A 20,941-nucleotide genomic window follows, 5' to 3' on the forward strand; every position below is an offset into this window, starting at 1 on the left:
GGTCGACCTCTAGTATTGCATTATAGCAAGAGATCCGTGATGGTGAAATTATGCTGTTTTCAGTGATGAGAGCCAGTGCATTGAATAGTTCTTTTTAAATTATAGCAAAAGTTGCACCAGACTTGAGGCAAATACGTACTTAAATGTGTTTGTTTGGGGATGAAGGCTAAAACAGTGTAATCCACAGCATGCATTAGGGCTGGGTAAAAATATTGATTCATCAATGCATTGCAATTATTTGTTTCTCAATTCAATATCGATTCATCAAATCCTATGAATAGATTCAGCCCACCGGCCAGTGGCGGCGCTGTGGGCAACACTCTAATGAGAGCGTTCAGCGCTTTACCTAAACTGCAAGATGACGGACAGTAGCTGCACTCCGTTCAAGCCTGCACCACCAACCAGGGACGTCGTTAGGCCTATTTTAGGGGGGCTGAAGCTACCCCAAAATGTTCCTAAGCCCCCCTAAATGATAATAAGAACAACAATATGTCTCCGGGAGTCTCCCGCATATTGATAGCGGCTACGTGATGTACGCAAATTAGTTCAAATCTCCCGAAATCTAGAGCTCGCGAGCTTCAAACCGCGTAGCGCGTGCACGACAGAGGAAGAGAGTGAGAGTCCTTGCGTGTGTGTGCAAATGTGCGCGTGTGTGCCTCACGAAGCGCTTTTTTTATGAGTATGCACATTTTGTGTCTCTGTTTACATTTCTTTTACAACTTGAATGTATAGGCAGAAAGAAATATACTTTCTATTACAGTTACATGCACTAGAGGTGCGTTAATAAAGCACCTGTTTGTTACAGTTGTGGTTTATTCAACACATGTACAATATTGTACAGTTTGTTCTGCTAAATAAACCATGACAATACCCAGTCCTAGCATGCACATCTCAACATTATCCTACTTTACCATTTAGAATAGCAAAACCTGATGTCCTCTCTGCATATCTTATTTCACTTTAACACGCGCCCCAGCTACATTTTTATTTTCATACTTTTGACTTACTTCTGTATAAAAGAGTTTAAAATTACCTAAACATACAGGGCAAATTTCTTAGACAAAATGGCAGTTTCCAAGGTAGGATTGGTTAATACAATATTTAAGGTGGGGCTTAGCAAATGTGTGTAGATATCAGAAAAAAAATTCCAATGGAAGTCATTGGAAGAATATAACTAGTCAAAATAGCATTGCAGATATCTCAAATGTATATTATGACTAGTCATAATCACATTGTATATATCTGTAATGCCACGCCAACAGTATAGACTGTGTACCGCTCCCTCTGCTTCTACTTGCATTTCCTGTTTGAACAGTATTTAAGAAGAGATTGTGTGTTTGCACTTTGCGAAGCGAAGCTTACCGTTTCCATTGTTTTCTGCCTGATTATCTTGTGTATGATTATATCAAAGTAAATGATTATATATGTATGATGAACAACATCACAGTGAAATTCCCCTATCCCCTTCCATTGGTTCCCTCAGCCCAGGAACAGCTCCGGGAAGCCACCATCTACACTAAACTTGACCTACAGAGTGCCAATAACTTGATCAGAATCAAAGAGGGTGATGAATGGAAAACTGCCTTCACCACTAGAGGGCACCATGAGTACCAGGTTATGCCATATGGACTCTCCAGCTGTTTTCTAGTCGTTCATTAATGAGATCTTCCGAGACCTTCTGAACCAGTATGTAATAGCTTACATTGACGATATTTTAATTTACTCAAAATCTGAGGATGAACATATCATCCATGTCAAGGGATCTCTTCTACTCTCAAACCAACTAGACGTCAAGGTCAAGAAATGTGAATTTCACGTCAGACAGACTTCATTCGTGGGTTACCACATCAGTTACCAAGGTGTAAAAATGGATGAATCCAAGGTCAAAGCAGTCACAGAATGGCCACAATCATCCACCCTGAAAGAGTTTCAACGGTTTCTGGGGTTTGCAGACTTTTATAGACGCTTCATCAGAAATGACAGTATGATTGGTTCACCCCTGACATCCCTCTTGAAAGGGAGACCTTCGAAGCTGAAATGGACTGAAGAGCCCATCCAAGCATACAATACTTTAAAGGAAATGTTTACAACAGCCCCCATCTTAAAACATCCTGCCTCAGATCTCCCGTTTGTGGTGGAGGTGGACGCTTCAGACTGTGGAATTGGAGCTGTACTCTCCCAAGGTCACGGCCAACCCGGTAAACTATATCCATGCACATTCTTCTCAAGAAAGTTAACCGCAGCAGAAAGGAATTATGATGTTGGGAACAAAGAACTTTTGTCCATGAATGTAGCCATTGAGGAGTGGAGATACTGGCTCAAAGGAGCAGTCCACCCCTTTCAAGTAATAACTGACCACAAGAATCTAGAATACATCAAGAGTGCCAAACGACGCCATGTTTGCTGGTCCCTGTTTTTCACACGGTTCCAGTTTACAGTGACATATCGACCAGTCAGTAAGAATGGCAAGGCAGATCTAGATCTAAGCCCTATCTAGGCAGTACAATCTTCCCACTGAAACCCTTACACCAAAATGCATTCTCCTACCTTCTATTGTCATCGCTCCAGTCACCTGGGACATAATGGAGGAGATACAAAGGGAACAACTACAAGAGCCCGCACCTGACAACTTCCCTCCTGACAAACAGTATGTTCCACAAAATCTACGTCACAGAGTAACGCAATGGGTCCACACTTCTGTCAGCTCTGGCCATCCAGGTATATCTCGCACTCTTCACTTACTGAAAAACTCATTCTGGTGGCCCACGATGACCAAGGATGTCACTACTTGCGTCAAAGCCTGCCAAATCTGTGCCCAATCTAAAACCCCCAAAGAGTTACCTTTTGGTCTTCTTCAACCACTACCTATCCCACAACGTCCTTGGTCCCATCTTTCCATTGACGTTGTGACGGATCTACCACTCTCCAATGGCTTCACTGCTATCCTTGTCATAATTGACCGCTTCTCCAAGTCCTGTTGTTTGGTCCCTCTAAAGGGTCTCCCTACAGCCATGGAAACTGCTCAAGCACTTTTTCATCATGTCTTTCGAATTTGTGGTATACCTGATGATAGAGGAACTCCGTTTACGTCCCAAGTTTGGATAGCTTTCTGTAAGCAACACATTAACATCAGTCTCACGTCAGGATACCACCCTCAGTCTAATGGACAAATTAAACGATTAAACCAAAAAATAGGCAGATATCTTCAATCATTCTGCAGCCGAGAACAACACCACTGGTCGGAATTCCTCTCATGGGCAGAATACACACAAAATTCCCTAACTCACTCCTCAACTGGCCTGACCCCCTTCCAGTGCGCCCTTGGGTATCAACCTTCTTTGTTCCCTTGGTCTGGCGAACCCTCGTCGGTCCCTGCAGTGTACGATTGGATCCGGCGTAGTGAGAGGGTGTGGAACAGTGCACACATCCGTCTTCAGAGAGGTGTAAGAGTACAAGAACTCCAGGCCAACAGACGACGTCGCCTACACCCTCCCTACCAACCAGAACAACGGGTCTGGCTTTCTAGCAGGGACCTGAAGCTGCGGCTGCCCAGAAGGAAGCTCAGTCCAAGGTATGTTGGTCCATTCAAAATTCTAAAAAGAATAAATGATGTCACATACCAATTAGAGCTTCCTGCTAATTTATACTTTGCACCTGACGTCACAATTGCTGGCTGGCGAGCAATAACGTCGTTCTCTAGCAAGGAAACCCAGTAAAAGCCGCTGATTATAGCAGCCATGGTAGCATCTTGTTACCGAAGCACATTCCTTGTGTGTGAAAGCACTACTTGGCAATAAAGTGATTCTGATTCTGATTCTAAACTAATCAAGGATCTTGCCAGGACGTCGGCAGTTTTAATATACAAAAGTTGGTGTTTTGAGGTGTAAACGACATGCCAGATAGTTGTTGTAGTATTGGTTGCACTATTATTCAGCATAAACGGGGTTAAGACCGTGCATGTAAATGCGCTCATTCCCTTAAAGTGAAAGTAGAAACGGACTGAGCTTTCAGCATCTGTCGCTGCATTAACGCCGCATTCGACGACGATGGATATAACGGTATAGCGACTATCTTAATTTACTGGCTTAATATTTCTCTTGTGGACCTACATTGATGGCATTAAAAAATTAGAAGAATATTTCTTTTTAAACAAGTTTTTGAAGCTGAAGTTTTTAAGGTGACTTGACTTGTATGATTCTGCCTGATTTTCTGATTTACGTCTGTTGGATTACCCCTCTGCTTTGGTAGCCTGTTTTAGACTGATGACTGTGTTTGGACCTCCTGCCTGTTTGCTCACCTCTGCCTTTTGGATTACCCTTGTGTATGTCGCTAGATTGGACTGCTATTGTGGTTTTTGCCTGGCCTAACATTTCTGACTCTAAAACCTGCTGCTAATAAACATCCGCAAATGGATTCTAACGCCGCCTCAGTGTCATCATTACAATATCTCAAAACTACAAAATAGATATCTGGAATTGGAATTTTTACTAGTCAAAATTAAATTACGACTAGTAGAGCCAGGGGCATTAAATGCTAAAATTTGTGATTTACATACACCCCTGTCATAGTTCATTTCAGTTTCCAGTGTTCGAGGGCCCTATAACTAAAACAAGTATCAAAACTGTGCGAAAATCTAACACTAAAACAGCCGTAACCACAGTATCCATACATTCTACTACTTTACATTTGGCAAATGTGGTAATTTTCCCCACTATCTGAATTTACCTCTACCCTGATCATTTCCTTGTGCCTCTCTTATTATATTTGAAGGGGAACTTGGTAAATCTAGCCATTTCTTTGCTGATTTTCACTTTTGTTGTCGCATATTTTCTCAACGAGTTCCCCCTACAGCTGTGGGGCGTATATTTCACAACACTGTCGTAAAAAAACGGACTTGCGGCCCCTCCTCCCCCTTTCTACCGCTGCTCATGTGCATTTGTTATTATCGGAGCCGGCCAACTTTATCGTGTGGAACTGTGTCTACCGAGGTGGGTAATGCATCATACACATTGAGGGCGGTGTGTGTTTAGTCCCCATGTTGCAAGGTTGGTTTTCCGCCTGGAAGGAAACGTGTGGGGGAGCGGGGAAAGTCACCATTTTCACCAGAACAGGTTATTTAACCATCTAAATGATTTCTAAATGGTTTTATTAAGTTGAAATAGTTGCCAAGTTCCCCTTTAACATTGTGACTGGTGTGACTTTTTTTTCTGCTATTTTTTTGTTCTTCAGGTCAAGTTTAAGCCACAGACTAAACCACAAGTTCTGTCTGTACATGCATTGCAGTTTTATGCTGGGAAGGCAATGTATTCTAATCCAGTGCATTAACAACAAGCAGGATATAACAATATGTGCACACACATGATGTGCAGTATGCATCGCTGACAGAGCTAAAGAATTTAAAATCCCCTGAAGTCACAAACTGGCCAGTCACATAAAGACCGTGTGAGAAAACGGCTACGTGTCAGCAAACTCAGCATTGCTGCATCAATGTTCCACACCCTGTGAAGATCAGCGCTTGGCGTTATGATCGTCTTCACAGGAAATCCTCTCCACAATGAATTATGGGTCGGCCTGTTAAAGAGATGAAGTGCTGCTGTTATAGCTGGTCCCGTGAGGTTTTGCCTTATCTTTCCCTGTTTACATCCTGCTTTTTTTAGTCGCAAATAAACCTCACCGATGGCCCCTGCAATTCATCTGAATGAATTTCACAAAATCAACTGTGAAAATGAGTGAATTACCAAGTGTTTTACCTCAAATGTATTCCAAGAAGTGGAATTGATATTGTATCATTAGTGCTGCTGACAGTATGATGGTGGTTGTTGTAACAGCTTGTGCAGATGTGCAGCTTGAGCAGGCGCTGAGGACTTGTCATGGCATCTTTCCTTTTCACAGTCTTATCTGCACTCTGTTTTGTAGGTCTTGCTTATTCAAATAAGCAACTGCCACTTCATTTTTAAACTTGATAGGTTTTATAGTTCTATGCATTTTTTTTACAATATATGTAATATATAGTATACAGTATATATTTATATCATACATACCACAAAACATGCATAGTATATATGAAGACCTCTGATGCAAAAGCCTCGAGCCACCTCTGTCAAAAGAATTAGATAATAATATTGAGTGAATGCTCTCCGTACATAGTATACGTTCATCAAATACTTTCACTTCAAACTCACTAAATCCCAGCCTCAGCCCATTCAGAAATGCAGATACTTGGGTAGAAACCTATAGCCTGATACAAATGTTAATATTAAACAAAACCTTTACACTCTGTCCTAACGGAATAAAAAGATAAGTTGTCTCTCGCCATTGACTACCATACATATTTTTTCCGAAATAAGGTCCCATGAGCCGGAAGCGGAGGGGAGGGACTTAGGTTCTCTAGAGACTTAAAAGGTTACAACTTATCTTTTTATTCCGTCTGAACTGTGCCCTGAATTACACATATGAGGTTTGTCAATTTAAAAGATAATTATGAAAGTCAAGAAAGTCTCAGTTTGTCATAAAACAGAAGAGTAACATTTAGTTTTATGTGAAAATCGCTCAATGAACTACATCTCTCGTCTCGCACTATGTACGTCACCAAGCTCGTATGTGTGACGGCGTAACGTTACGATTATAACGTTAGACTATAGAAAAATGACAGACGTTAGCTTCAGTAAAGTTAGCTTCATTCATTGAGAGAAAAGGTATGAGGTCACATGGGCGCCTTTTGGGTTTGTGGTCTTTGTAATTACGTATTTTCACAGTCTTATACCTCAACAGTTCAACATCAAACTGCGACTTTCTTGACTTTAAAATGCATCTTTTAAATTGACAAACATCATATGTGTAATTCAGGGCACAATTCAAACGGGATCCAAATATTTGTTGTCTCTCGCCATTGACTACCATACAATATTTTTCCGAAATAAGGTCCCATGGTGGTCCACCGGAAGGGGAGGGACTTAGGCTCTCTATTCTTCAAATGCGGCCTACCGACTGTGTTGCCAAGTCCGAGGTTTCCCCGTGGAATTGGGCTACTTTTAAGTTGTTGACGGGGGTAAACTTTTTTCCGCGGGTTGATTTCCACCCCCGTAAGTACGATTTTGGAGCTCCAACACCCCCAAAACATCCCTCAGACACACAAATCCAGGGAAGAATTCGGCTGCCCGATGGAGAAAAGGCGATGGGCTTTTTGGGCTACTTTTGTTGCACAGACCTGGCAACCCTCCTACCGTCCTCCTTTCCCGGGCCGTGAAGGATAGAATGAGGAACCAGCAGTACCAGCCAAGAGAAACGAGACCGAGAGGATGAGCTGATCGAGATATTTAGTTTATAATTATTCAGTCAAGAGCAATGAGTGAATATTCTCTGTCTATTGTTGTTTGATTAACAGAAAGCAGCATAAATATTAAGCTGCTGTCACTTTAAGAGCTGCACAGATCCAATATACTGATACAGATGCATTTTCTTTCTCAACTGTTTACGGCCACTTAAAGTCCTCATGTGGTATAAAAAATCAAGCTTTTAATGTTGTTTATATGTGGTGTTTTTAATATGCTTTAAGACAAACCATGTGCAAATTCATAAGTCAACACCATTGGTGACAATCTCAAAAACGCGGTTTGAAATCGCTGCTGTTTCTGACGTCACAAACTACCTTGCAATCCATCAGGTCAACGTGTGATCGTCAACGTCAACGCATTTTGACATTTTTATTTGAATATGTCTGTTCAAGCCCAAGAAGACGTGAAAGAAAGCTCAATTCAGTATTCGCATGCTGTCTGGGACACAGATTTCTGGGCACAAATTTCAGATGTCTGCCCCGTTTGTTCAAGTTCATGAACCAACTGGCAAGTTACACAGTTTCATAGACTCGCCAACACTGATTTTTTCTCACATTTGAATTTAGCTTTCTATATATGTATAGTGTAAAGTCACAAATCTGTATCTCTTGCAATGCTTTTTTTTGTAACTTGCCTTGAGAAATATCATAAAATATGTCAAAAAGCTCTGGTCTCCCTTGAACTCCTACATTTTATAGAAGTGTGACCTATACAAAACTATACTAAATGTGAACTATATAAGCATACAATTCATGTTAATTTGATCTAAGGTTAAGACTGTCAAGTAACTAAACTCTTTTAGAAACATTTTAGGGATATAAAGCTGTTGCTGCAACGCCTTCCAGTCATTTAGTTTGTTATGGACCATTTGTGATGTAACAAGTGCAATAATGTGCAATATGACCTTTTGATGTCTTTGGTTTAGGAACAAAACTTTCCACAGGAAATCGCCCATCGCTTGTTTCAATAATAATTGAGCAACTTTCAAAAAGGTTGTTGCATTTTGCAGCCAAACCGGGAAATGGCCTCACTGAGCTTTTTTTTATTTTTTTAAACAACGTCTCTATTGTTTTTAATGAAGCATACATATTCAATATTTAAAAGTTAAATTAATATGCGTCATCAACATGTGATTAACTACCAGATGGCGCACCACGCCAAAATAGAACAGTACCACCCATTGTTTTTTTCTTTTGTCTGCATACACTAATTAAAATCACCATAAAGCCTTTTAAATTACTTTATTCATCTGATTAAGCCCGCATAGCATGCAGCCTTTATGTGGAGCCTGCTTTACATGTCGCTCAGGATAGCCAATCATCTTCCATCTGGCATGTGACGTCACGAACAGGTGTGACCAATCAGAGGCGACGTCTGACTGCCACCGCCAAGCTTGTGTGCGGAGTTCATCACTCAGGAAGTGCAAGAGGAGTTACTGGTTGCGCTTTCACTCTCATACATTAACAAGTTGTTTGGTTTCCACTTTTGACAGACCATTTCTACACATTTCAGCCCGAAATCCAAGGTAAGGCGTGACTTTGCTGCATTTAGAATAAATTGAGAATATATGAATATACACATTGAATTTTGAGAGTGTCATGATGTGAATTGTGGATAAATATTTCATATTTTGACAGCAGCGTTGGTTGTTTATGTGTTCAGATACAGGCGATCATTAAACGAGTTTATAATTCATTTTCAGAAGTATGTTTGAGTTAACAATTAACAATTAGTAAATCTTACAGCGTTTAATTGTTTTATTATTAACTTAGCTTGCAGCTAGCTGTATTTGGTTATTTGAACAAGTGCAATTTCATCAAATTAACAGTGCCGTCCAGCTTCGATGACGTCTCACGGTAATTTCTGCCTAGCCCTATTTTTATCCTCTTAAATTGAACTTAAATTCTAATAATGCTGTTATATTAACTTATAATGGGTCGAGAGTGAAAGTAAACGTTAGAAGTGCTAGAGTTGAGCTGTCACAGGGAGCGGCTCGTACAGTAATTATATCGTCGGTTTGTTCTGCAGCTTTTGCACATTTCCGCTGCTCTGAGGACTCGGTTCTGGCGAGCTTGTCGTCGCGTTTCGGTGAGAAGTTCCTCATATTCCCACACATTAATTGCCTGACATCTTCTATCTTCTCATGTTAAAGTTATAGGAATAGACCGCTAGTTTATTCTCGGGTTGACTAATAAAACTTTGGCCTTGAGGCGATAATGTCACATTATAGGCTCAAGCCTCTGAGCAGATTTTACCTCAGCTCGCGCGCACAGTGTTGCATACTGTAAGCTATATTCCTGTCAGTTTTACGATTTGAACTTGTTTATGTATACAACAATCATAAAGAACAAGAGTGTTGTCAGAATCCTGTAAATAACCAGCTGGAACACACAGAAAAGTGGAACACACAGCTGTAATTTTACTATGGTACAGTCGTGGTGTCAGGTGTGGATACTGTGAGCTTTTGATACACACCATGGTAAGTTACTGAGTGATTGCCATTATTTTACAATTCTACCATAGTCAATATAATATATTGTTACAATTGTACCATGTCTTAAAATCATTGTAATTATAAACAAAATACAATTTTATTGCCATGAGGGTATTTCCAAAACGTAGTAACCAAGGTACTTTTGTATTTATTTATTTATTATTTATTTCATGTCTTTTATTTCTTTTCTTTTCTAATATTACAATTTTTGAGGAATGTTTGCCAATATGTTTCTCTTGAATTATTATTAATTTATTTTTGTCTGTGGGTTCCTTCCCCGTTGAGTGTCTATTTTTGTTGTGCTTTGCACGGTTTTGTGGAGAAACACCTGTGCTTTGTTATTAAGGTTTGTTCACTTGTGAAGTAAACATTCAAGAAAATAGAGAAAGATAGATATATAAAGAGGTTTAAAGTCAGCATGAAATGGAAGGTGCGATTTGTCTTTTCTTCTCTATTGTGATTCATATCCAAGTAAAACTCGGACAAGAACAAATGTAAGCCGGGACTTGATTTTGTCAATCAGGAATTGATTGGATGGTTGTGGTTTGCTATTGGTGGATCTCATGTGAGTGACAGGTTGCTCCGCCCTCACGCCAGTAAACGCATCATCAGAGAAGAGATGTTGTTGCAAGTTATTTTGATTAAAGATTATGAGCCACATGAATTAAAAAAATAATGATAAAATAATAAATTATTTTTAATAAATACTATGAAATTCCCAAACAATTCTAAGAATTGTGAGTGTAGTTTAGGCAGAGATGTATTTCGGAGTGAGTTTAGTGTGGTAATTGGAAAAGAAAGCTGTGGAGTGTGAGGTCATGGGGTTTTTGTTGGCTTAGTGTCCTGAGATTGCAGGCCAGGCTGTGTCAGATTTGAGGCAGACATCTGTTGGTCCCGCACAAACGGTCTGGATATTTAATCCTTCCAGTGGAGCGGAGGAGGAGGGAAATGAGACCCCCGGCCCAGATCTCACAGCTTTTGTGACAGGTGTCCCCCTGCTATTCAGCACCTCAAGCAACTTTTCCCATGTGTGTGTGCGTATTTTGGTGGCTCTTTTGAGGCTTTATTTTGCTGTCTTTGCTGGTGTATTAGAGAAAAAGCCTCGCGTCAGCTAGTTTAACAGCCACGCTTATTGAATGTAAAGTTCAGATGTATTGATCTGTTGACCTAACGCTGCATTGTTGTGATGCAGCTGTCACGTGAGAGGCCGCAGTCTGTCTTTGTGTGTTTGTATTTGCACATGCACAAAAGAGAGCGAAAGGACAGAGAAAACACACACCACGGATCCTTTTTGGCGCTATTTCCCAGCTGTCTTGCTCAGTGTCACTGTAACATGCCCCACGGGACACGCTCGCGTACAGTTAGCACTCCGCCGCCTGCGAGTGTAAACAGACCGTAGGGGTGTGTGTTTGTGCGTCTTGCTGTGTATGTTAGCCTTCTCCTCCTGGTAGACTAAACTTAACCTTCTCCATTCATGTCGCAACTTTCCATTCTAGGCAGCGGGAGATCTAGCATCAGGTTTCTGTATTGCTCAAAGTATGTGTTTAATCACAGCAAGTAATTTACACTTTGGATTTAGCGACGTTTTCATATCAGAATTTACCCTTTAAAAAACCTGTCCTGTTGACCCCCCACTGCACATTTTGTATGTTTCCCTCGTCTAGCGCACCAGATTCAACTCACCAGCTCATTACTAGATGGGCTGAATCCGAAATCATCTCCTAAACCCTCATTCCCTATTGCCTACGTTAGTCCACTAATACTGTTCACTTGAAGCAGCGAATGAAAACGAGTGAGTGAATTCGGACGGCTGTTGAGCGTACATCTTTGGTACACTCGTTATTGCAGTGCATTGTGGGATTGAATGAGTGCACTCGATAACGTCCACTATGGTTTTGGACACCATTACAAATGGCTGCTCCCTCAAATAATGAAATAACGCCCTATTTGAGGGTATTGGGGGTGATTTCAGATTCAGTCATGGTCTTGTTTTGGAGATACGAGGGTCCCAGGCTCTACCAATCGAGAACTTGGGTCACTTGTGCCTTGATAACCAATCACATCACAGCCTTGACGTCACTGATTTTCATTCAGAGTTGAGTAACAGTCAATCACTGTTAGTGGATTGCATTGAAATGAACGAGAGGTGAAAATGAAAATGAAATGAATTGTTGTAAACTGAATCATACCAGTTGCGTAATTTTCCGTGACATTGTCTCTTATAAAACAGCGCTTTTCTTCTGTGTAAACTCTAAACATAGATCAATCCAAAACTAATGTTTAGGAGCAGACATGTTGAAGATTAGCCGATGGGCTGTCAATTCATTAATAAGCTATTTCCTCAGAAAAGAGGTTTATTCAGTGTAGTGAAGCCTCTCCTCCATTGATGACCATAACAAAATTGCCTCTGGTCTCCTTCCCTGCGTACCTCAGCGTTAGCAGGTATTACACCTTTTTTGGTGTATTTTTGGTTTGCCTTCAAGTGGCTTTGTGCAAGATTTGAATTGGGTGTGTCCGATGAGGGTCGTCCAGGACAGGTTTGAGAAACACATCAGCTCTTCATGTGAAGCTTGACTAGTCACTCAGAACAAGGATGTGCTTCTCTCAGTCCCTTTTGATTCGAAGGCCTCTGTTGTCCAGCACAATATTTTAAAGCCCCCATCCTCATATAAGCTCAGATATCAAAGCTGTTTGTTTTCAAACGTTTTTATTAACAAAAACCGAGAGTATTGATTAATAAAGTATATACATTAATTAATCACAATTAATTTTGTGATTCCAGAAGCTTCAAGAGCTGGATGTTCATCAATAAAAACAATAGGTATTGAGGGGGATTTGTTTTTTAGCATTTTATTTGAAATATTAAGTAGGTTATTAGTTAAAATACTTTGAAGTCATCATGCAGCTGCCTTGGAAGTTTGTGGAGAGCTGGTTGAGAACCACTAGAGTAAGGACTGATTATGCATCTCATCAGATTGTCATTTCACATAAGCATGTTGCATCTCGTAATGACATTACCTGGTTTATTCTTGTGGACCATTTTAGGAAGAATAGCTCATCCACATTTGAAAATTTGGCTATGTGCTCTTACACCATGACTGACTGACTTGCGTCTGTAGAACATCTAAGTTCATTGCGTCTGTAGAACATCTATCTTTCCATTGCGTTTATAAATTTGTTGTTTTGTTTTCGGATTTGTGTTTTGTTTTGCACTTCTCGACCACCGTAGTTTATTTCACCCAAAAACAATGAGGTCCATTCTCGCGTGTCAAGCAAGTATGGTTGAACTCTTTATATGTTTGCTGATCAAAATATGAATAACAGCCTAAATTAAAAATCTATTCATCATGTCTCTTAGGCAAGACTAAGATTAAACCCCTTGATTCAGATGGATTTATTTTAAGCTCTCTTTATGAATATTTTGAAACATCAGAGTTTTGGGTGAATAGACTTAGAAATCTCTCAGGTTTCATTAAAAACATCTTCATTGATGTTCTGAAGATGAACGAAAGTCTAATGGGTTTGGAACAACATGAGAGTAAAGGATGACTGATTTAAAATTTTTGTGTGAACTATCTATGGTGGCCCAGTAGTGCACAACACAACGACATTTAGAAAGCAAACATAAGTTCACAACACAACGAAATTAAGCCACAACACAGCGGATATGCTCCCGACCACTAGAGGGCTCTTGGAGCGCGATAAAGTTAATTAGTCGGCAGTCTGAAAAATATATGAACACCACGATTATTTTTAACAGTATACAATTGTATATCGACATAAAATGTTACTTCAAATTTACCTACATGAATTATAGCTGCGCATTTATACTCGAGAATGCTTTGACGCGCTTCCACAGCGCATGATTTGTTTTATTTTGACCACGTTCTCGTAAGGCTGGACGTTTGAACATCTGTTTATGTTCCTTGATCAATGTTTATACGTGAATAAAAGCCTAAATTCAATCAGTTCATCATATAAAGTGATCGAGTCTCTTCAGACATTTTCGACTAAAGCTCTCGATTCATATGGATTAGTTTCACAATCTCTTTTTATTCACTTTTTGAGGCGTCAAAGTGGTAGTTGCCCAGACTGTCAATGGAGGGACAGAAGTGGCTCAGATTTTTAAAATATCTTCATTTGTGTTCTGAAAAGGAATGAAAGACTTACAGGTTTGGAAAGACATGAGGGTGAGTAAATGATGACAACATTTTTTTAGGTGAACTAGCCTATCCCTTTAAACTGTATGAAACTCTGCCATTATGGTAGTTGGCATGAAAGACAAAAACTGACACTAGAAGACGACAGTTTACAGTGATGCTGCTATCATGGCAACAGCTCTGAGAAAGCAACACGTACTTGTATTGTTTTGAATTGTGTTCTTGCACATTTCGTAAAACAGCAGTGTGAAATTGAGCTAGTTGTAGAACGCCCATAGTTATTTTTTCATCTTCAATAATAGAGAAGGCAAGTGCCCAGGTGTGACCTGTGCAACTTCGTTCTCAGCATTGAATATAGCGTCACACTGTTTTTTGAACACTTTTGTGTAGACTTCCTCTTTTCAGTGACCTTAAATGACAACATGAGCCGGGCTGTTTGTATTTCAGACACGCACGCACACACACACACACACACACACACGGATACGCTCCCTCAGAAGACCAAATGTCACCCGCCTCCTCCTCCTCTCGTCCTCTGTGTAGCCCACGCTAATCAGTTTGGCTATAGTAGCAGAGGCCTCCTGTAGAGTGTGGCTCCTTATAGCTTTGACAGAAGGAGTGATGGGGGGATGCTGATCCAAAGGCTCTTAAAGCCTCAGATCTGCAGTGTCAAACTTATTTTATGCTTCGGACGTTAATATCATCTTGCTTAGCTGCTGTGCACCTCTCAGCCCCTGTCCCACAATTAATGGTAGATGACCTCGCTGTTGCCATGGAGATGGACTGAGCCGCACAAGTGACAGATGGAGGGGGTTACAGAAAGACGAGGGAGTGGGCTGTCTTCGAGGACACCAAACCCCCACCATGCCATTGGAAAGTCCTGCGAAGTGGATCCCTGTAACTTGCAGCTCGGGCTGATGGATAACAGCTCACCAGCTTCTACCAGCCAGCAGATCTCATAACTGAATTCACTTGAACAATAAACGACTAATTAATCTAATTAAAGTACTTTTAATACCATCAGCACAACATATTGTGACTTGCACTGTCCCGGTCCTAAAAGAGTAAGGCCTGTTGCAATGTTAAGTCCAGCCTTGAGCAGAACTGCAGGGTCTGAGCGGGCATTTGAAGTTTGAAGCCCAAACCCGCCTTGTGTAAGATTTAATTACAAATATTACCAAACCGCTTGTTATTTCCTACCATATCTCACAGGCTTGTTACGCTCAAAGTAAAATGTTTATAATGCACCAATGTATTGGCCAATAATCTCTATCGGCCGATAAAACAAAGACGGTTCACTCCTATTACTTATGAATGGGAGAAACTGCAACGCGCAATATGGAGGAATACGTCCCGCCTTCTAAAGTAAAAGAGCCAATCGCTGATTGGTAAAGTCATGACGTCACTGCAGCTGCCGTTCGAAGCTCTGGTTCGGCTAAGGACTCCACATCTGATTGGCTCGTCTAGCCTATTTAAACATAAGAAACCACATTTATGTGACACTTCATGTCAGATTTTGTTGTTAATTTGAAATGTTATTTAATTGTGAGTTTGGCAAAGGAGTTTTTGAGATTTCAGGATTCCCCCATTCAAATAGATAGGACTTGGTCTTGGATGCCCGGAATTGCTGTCCGGAGACGTTGCAAATATGGCCGCCGACTTTCCTTGAAAGGGGCTTTGGATAAAAAACACTGTTTGGATTTAACTTGGCAAATGCTCAAGAGGCTATGATTAGATCATTATATTGCAGTGATTATTATGTTTCTAGCATGTTATAGCCTATGTTTGGAAACAGTACTTTTAACCCTAACTAATGGAGTGTGTAGTTTATTTCTTTAAAAAACATAGGAAGACACATCATGACCATATTCCAGGATGACAATGTCAAGATTCATCAGGGTCAAATTGTGAAAGAATGGTTGGGAGGATCATGGAGAATAATTGAATTCACTGAAAGTCTTTGGGATGTGCTGTAGGAGACTTCACAGAGTGCTGGACTCTTGCTTTGACAATACAAGATCTTGACAAAAAATGTATGCACCTCTTGACTGGAATACCACCAAATTTATTTCCATCAAGATGTCATTATCATTCAACAGATATCATTCTGAATAATCGGCTATCGTATTGGTGGAGAAGTTTAGTATCTCTAGTTTACAATAATAATCTCTTTTTTTTAGATCGATCCCAAAATCGCTTTGTACATTTATTTCCTCTGACCATTATAATTAAACCAAAGAATATTTATAATAATTGAATACCAATTTTTTTTAAAAATATCTCTCTGAGCAAGTTAATTAGAATATAAGAATAATGCAAGCTTTCAAAAATGAATACGTTTTGTTAAAATTGTGAGTTTTATCAAATCGTTGGAAATTAAATTATTTCCAAACAAGCTGAGCAAATTAGGAAAAATGTAGAATCTACGTTTAAGTAGCAAGAAAGGTAAAATTTTAAATATTTCAAATTTGTTATTGTTAATTTACAAACTCAAACCCTCATTTATCTGGTACCATTGGGCTCTGGGTAGCAGATGGGACACCCATAAATACCCTGGTTCAGGATGAAAACCAAAGTACAGCTCAACTGTTTTTTTGTTTGTTTGTTTGTTTGTTTGTTCTACTTAATAAACCTCATAATTTTGAATCGATGACCCCCCCCCCCCCCCCAACTACCCTAAAATGATCAGGGTCGGCCTGCACCCACCCCATTACTGTGTCAGCCTCAGACTGCAGTAGAATCACCTCTTCCAGGTCAGTGCTCTTCAGTCTATCGATGATGGAGATTGAGAGAAGGAAGAGAGAATAGTGATGAGCAGAGAGAGAGAAGAAAGGGGGAAATAAAGATGGGGGAGAGAATGGGAGGTCAGGCTGACAGACGAAGATCTTGGGGATTTATGGCAGGCCAACTGAAGGACGGAAGAGAATGACAATAGAGAGGAGTAAGGGAGGGTTACGGCAGGGCGACTGTGTCTTAAGACCACATACAAGGATAAAAGCTCACATGTAATGGGAAGACAACTAGAAGGTGAGCCATAATAACCATGATTTAATGCCTATAAAATGCTGTAGACTGCCTTAAGCTTTTTTAGGTGTTGCTATGTGGTCTGAAATTGGTCTCATTAATTAGCCTGGTCAAGGTTTACTGGTAAGTAAAATGACCCTGACAGTGACGGTAAGAATGTAATAGATGTCCTTGAGTTCCTCTGTGGTTTGTGTGCATTATCGATGTGGATTTTGCATTCCACCAGTGAGCTCTGAACGGCTCGCCACTGAAGAGCAATGATGCATATGCATGTTTACATTTAAAACGCCGCCTCATCTGTTTAGTGTTGTTGTGCTTTCAATGCATCACGCTGCCCTGCACACAACCGTTTTGTTGCTGCGCGTTCAAGCATGTGAAAACCACAGCATGACTGTGCTAAAATCAGCACAACAGTGCAAAAAGATCCATTACGTAAGACTAAGTTCATCTCACTTATGGTTAGTTAATACCTAATTCATCAATAAATTATTAAAACATCAAAGCTTGAATAAAGAGCAATATCAATTCATTACAATGTGATTTTCCTTTATATTCTGTGCCCAGCTGCAAAAAACACCCTATGTGAAGAAAACCCATAGTTATAATTGTTAAAGGAATAGTTCACTTAAAAAGGAAAATGCTGTCATCATTTACTGACCCCTTTACAGTTGTTTCAAACCTGTATGAATTTCTTTCTTCTGCTGAAAAATAAAGAATATATTTTGAAGAATGTCGGTAACCAAACAGTTAATGGACCCAGAATCCGATGCTTTATTAATTATCTGAGTTGTATAAAGTCTGTTGCATAATCCCACATTGTTGAAAGAAAGTATCCTTTCTTAGTAACGAGTATCCTTCTAATCATAGTCGGTTAGCTATGTCTTAAATGAATGTAAATGGTTTAGAGAAATAAAACACTTGTGTACCAGTATATTGGATCCGTGCAGCTCTTAAAGTGACAGCAGCCTCACGCCTCGTTTCCTCTGACAGTACGATATGCAAGTTTTGATTTCCATTATCAGAAGTTGTGAATGGTATCCTAATTCTGAACCGTACCGTACCACCTTTTTGGGACCCTCCCACTGGGGTATTTAACACAGGGTTTACTGTCCCGAATCGTATTGAACTGTCCTGTCCTGTCCTGTACCGCTCGGTGGAAACGAGGCATGATATTCCTGCTGCTCTCCTATCTGTGTTTTAATGTTAATCAAACAACAAAAGACAAAAAATCACTAATTACTAAATTACTTTTAATTTAAACAATAGGGAATAAGTTTTAAATTTGATTAGGCCTACTTTATTTCTGTACCCGAAAACTACTGTTCGACCTGAAAAGCACTTTTTATTTCATATGCATTTTGTTCGGTTGTATTTATTTTGACTTACTGAATGTTAAATGGGTCCAATCTATGTTCACTGGGAATTATTTTATGATGCAGGAATAAACTAGTTAATGCATGTGTTTTTAAACGTTGCTAATTTAAAACATGACCAAAACACTAATCTATTTTAATGACAAAATTACAAATAAGAGAGCAAATGACCAATATTGGTATCAAAATCAGCTAATAGCTGTTTGGTAAAATCGGTATAGGCCCAAAAATGTCTGTGCATCCCTAATTATCACTTAAGATTTTCATACCTTAAGGGGTTTTGCATGTCTTTAGATATGACTCTGATCCCTTCTTCACTGTGGTTTTTGGGATGTTAAGTTTAATACCTAGGGTTGGGAATTTGTACAATCCCCCAACTTAGCTATGAGTATTATAAATAGCAAGGGCCGCCAATTAGACGAACAGACCTTTTGTCGTGATTGAGAACAATCACATAAGTGTACGTAAATGGAGGTCAATAAAGCCCATTGTGAAATGCCCTCAACAAGTTGCCTATGATCTCAAGAGGCTTTTTAAAGGACTGTCCTGCAAACAGGTAACAAAGCATGACAACAGACTTGATTTACAGTGCATAAATGACATCTTTTGTCATCATGTGGTCGCTGTGCTGTCTCGCTCCATTCTTGTCTACTCTTACTCAGCAACAAGTTGTCTCTTTAGTGTCATGTCACCAGTGCAGTGCGTCAAGCCACGGTGACCCGAGTTCCCTTACATTTACTGGGTGGCCTCTCCCTCACCCAGGAAAAGAGGAATCGAGATTGGGGGGAGGGCAAGTGACATAGAAAAGGAGAGAGAGAATAGAAGGAGAGACCTCCAGCCACTTTGAAGCTTCTCTCTGGTTCCTGTGTCGGCCTTCTCCCCAGTGGGACAAAAGGCCTTTATGTGTGGCTCAGGCGGGGGGCTGTGGGGGGGTATTGTGGGACCGGGGCGGTGGGCGGCAGGGCTAGATCCCCCCGTCTATTGATTTTCTCTGTATATTCTGCCTCACCCCCTCCACCCCAGCCAGGCTCACCAGCTGTCTGCTCTACACCTCTCCCAGCCTCCTCCGAAAGCCCCGGCCACAAAGACACACACAGATCATATGGGCAACGGCATTAGCATACTTATTGGACCCGAGGCTTAAAGGAACTACATGGAGACACGCTCAAGAAAATATTGATTTGCTCAAGTATAGACCTGTTTTGAGCGCACATGTAGCATGACAAGTACATCAGTGCCGTCTAAGTGGATGACCTTCAATTTGTGGTGTGACCTTTACGCACTTGCATATGTTGGGTTACGTCCGTCAGTATGTTTACGCAAACATTCTTGGCAATTGTGCAAGTCATAAATATTATGCAAATCTCTATATAGGCATGTTTTTATTTCAGTTAGGCTAATAGCTGGTTTGATTTGCATTGAGAGATGCTCTTATGGAAAGTACCCCATGCCAATCTCTAGGTATGGTGAAGGGAATGTGATGATGTGGGGATTTTTTAATTCCAAAGGCCAAGGGAACTTTATCAGGATGCATATTATCCTGGATCCATGAAATAGCTGGCCTTCAAAAATAAAAATCTGCCTGTCTCTATGGGAATTTAACATAGGGGTGTCCTGACTTATGCAACCTGTATTTTAAGGAAGAACATTTATTTATTTACGGTACATTATTCATTCACAAAGAAAATTGGTGTCCTTAAAGGTTGTTTTTTTCCCTCATTTTTTAAATTAAGTCATTAAGATCAATTCCCAAAAGAAGATTTTTTTTATTCCTCTTTTAGTCAACTTTAGGGTGTGTTCACTTATGCTAAGCACCGTTTATATCTTGAAGTGTGACATTTTATTGTGGTTGTTGTATCACTGTGCTGGAATTTATTTTCAAGGAAGTATCGTGTCTATTAATGGGTAAATCTACAGTAACGTCTTCAGCTAGTCAGCCTGAGATCCTTTCCATACAAACTGGTTATATCTCTTATAAGCCTAGTAGTGAATGCCTTATGAGCAGTAAGATAATCACATTCATCTGAACACGCAGAGCTGAAGAACATCCAAAACAATGTTCATGCGCAAAATACATGCAGTTTTGTTTTTTTAGCCGCTAGAGGGACTAAAGTTACATAGTGTACCTTGAACATAATGATAGCTTGCCACCTAGTTAAATGAAAAGTGCATATTTAGTAGAAAGAGTTGCCTCGGTTTACTCTGTCCATGTGATTATTGTTCTGTAGATAGATGGATGGATGGATAGATAGAGGAGTAGAAGAATAGAAAGGGAATGACCCCCCCTTACACACACACACACACACACACACACACACACACGGTTACGTTCTGTGGGGCTCCTGATAGGATCCTCCTCCATCCTTTCTGTCGTCTCCTCTCACCGTCCCTTTTGTCATCTCTGGTCATCAGTGTAACCTCCATCATCATCATCATCATCGAGATCATTCATAAGGACAGGCTGAGTGTGTGTTTGTCAGTGCACACACACCTGATGACTGTGATGTGTGTGTGTCTACAGGGGCTGTGCAGCTGTGAGCGTGAGGGGATCTGACC

The 20,941-nt window shown here is 40.3% G+C and overlaps 1 protein-coding gene across 1 annotated transcript in view; it reads left to right on the forward strand.

Moving 5' to 3' along the window:
- The first annotated feature begins 8,710 nt into the window (after nucleotides 1–8,710).
- The window catches only part of tfdp2 (transcription factor Dp-2), a 47,242-nt gene continuing 35,011 nt past the window's right edge, over nucleotides 8,711–20,941 (forward strand). The window contains exons 1-2 of the mRNA XM_077207678.1: nucleotides 8,711–8,859; nucleotides 20,907–20,941. The exon at nucleotides 20,907–20,941 is cut by the window's right edge and continues 39 nt beyond it. The gene's annotated coding sequence lies outside the window, so the exon portion shown is untranslated. The remainder of the gene's footprint in view (nucleotides 8,860–20,906) is intronic.

This window comes from Siphateles boraxobius, unplaced genomic scaffold (genome assembly GCF_051911475.1).
Source record: "Siphateles boraxobius isolate OS27281-9 unplaced genomic scaffold, OSU_SipBor_1 6, whole genome shotgun sequence".
NCBI classification, from domain to species: Eukaryota; Metazoa; Chordata; class Actinopteri; order Cypriniformes; family Leuciscidae; genus Siphateles; species Siphateles boraxobius.